This window comes from Aotus nancymaae, unplaced genomic scaffold (assembly GCF_030222135.1).
Source record: "Aotus nancymaae isolate 86718 unplaced genomic scaffold, 86718_ANA_hifiasm-v0.15.2.pri h1tg000029l, whole genome shotgun sequence".
Classification (NCBI taxonomy): domain Eukaryota; kingdom Metazoa; phylum Chordata; class Mammalia; order Primates; family Aotidae; genus Aotus; species Aotus nancymaae.
Window position 1 is genome coordinate 27,665,140 of NW_026988442.1, and position 1,911 is coordinate 27,667,050.

Below are 1,911 nucleotides of genomic sequence, written 5' to 3' on the forward strand. Positions count from 1 at the left end.
CCTAGGAAATAGTCAGAAAAATAGGTAAAGATGAGTCTCAAAGAATTTTTATAAGAAGAAAGAAGCAGGAAGCATAAATAACTGCTTGTGGCCCCCCACCCTTGCACCAATGCTCCCCTCTCCAAGTGGGTGGGCACATGCTATGTTTTCCCAGGCTCCCTTGCAGTGAGTTATGGCCATGTAACCAGGTTCTGGCCAATGAGAAGTAATAAAAGTATTGGGTGATTACTGGGCATATACCCAAAGGATTATAAATCGTTCTACTCTAAAGACACAGGCACATGTATGTTCATTGTGGCACTGTTTACAATGGCAAAGACTTGCTACCAACCCAAATGCCCATTAAGGATAGACTGGATAAAGAAAATGTGGCACATATACACCATGGAATACTATGCAGCCATAAAAAGGGATGAGTTCATGTCCTTTGCAGGGACATGGATGAAGCTAGAAACCATCATTCTAGAAACGCAGTGAGCATGGGTGAGTAAATGAGTGAAGGGATCCAGCTGCTGCTCCCTGGATCCTGTCACCATGCACAGTCACAAATGCAACTCCAGAGAGCAAGACTTCTCCACGTGCTGCCTAACTCATTCCATGAGCCACCAGTGGTAGGAGGGTCTCAATTTTGGAAGCAACAATCAGCCTCAGGTGCTTTCTACCTCGATGCCCCAGTCTGCTCACCTTACTGGACCTGACCGATGCTGGTGGAGCCTAATTTCCATCTGGTGCCCCTGCATACACTTCACATCTACTGTCCCTGCATATGGGGACCCTCACTGCCTAAAGCTGTGCCCACCCAGGACCACAACCAGCTTCTGGGGCCCCTGCCCCTTCTGGCCTGCCCCCTCCCTCTTGCTCTCTCAGTTCAGGGCTCTTGTCCTGACAGCCACCCTCTTAGCTGGAGATGAGAATACAACTGGCGTCCACATTCCACCTGGATTTGCATCATCAGGTACATTTACAGCCCTCTGTGCCATAATTACTCACTTGCTCTGCACTCGACACTTTTCAACTCCATGCACGTCCCTTCTCCCTCCTGCATTTTTAAGGTAGTTATCACAGATATGGCAGACCTTGGCTTTCCCAGACATGAATCTGGCTTTAAAAAATGCAAACAGATCTATGCCCCTTTTGTAATTATTTCTGCCTCTAAAATTGGGGATGCCAGCATGTTTAGTCACTTGAGGGGAAGAGAAGACCTGCAGTGTTTGCTCTATAAGCATTTGCCTGTCTAAAAAAATGCACAGGACCCTTGTTTCCTGCATTTTCCCAAGAGGGGAAATACCTCTTGGTCCCTGAGAGTAAGACAGGATGCCTTGGCCAGGATCCCATGACAGCTCAGTCCGACAGAGGAACTTGCAAGGGAGGTGATGCTAGCGTCTGTGGAAAAGATGAGTGCAAATTCTCTAGATCAGGTCTTCTCACTTTTTACTGTGACCCTCAGTTAGAGATATATGCTTTATCAGACATAGTGTAAACACACGTGTGCACTCACAGAGAGACAGAGAGAGAGAGAAGCGAGAGTTTGCACAGGAAACAATATTTCCCCTTATCACATGTACACACGGGGCATTTTCTCTTCCATTGCATTATATCCTATCAATTCTGATAGATTTCATTCAATTTCATATATATGTATATTCAATATATATATTTGAGACAGAGTTTCGCTGCTGTTGCCCAGGCTGGAGTGCAATGGCGCAATCTCAGCTCACCGCAACCTCCACCTCCCGGGTTCAAGCAATTCTCCTGCCTCAGCCTCCCAAGTAGCTGGGACTACAGGCACACGCAACCATGCCCAGCTAATTTTTGTATTTTTAGTAGAGACAGGGTTTCACCATTTTGACCAGAATGGTCTTGATCTCTTGACCTCATGATCCGCCCACCTCAGCCTCCCAAAGTGCTGGG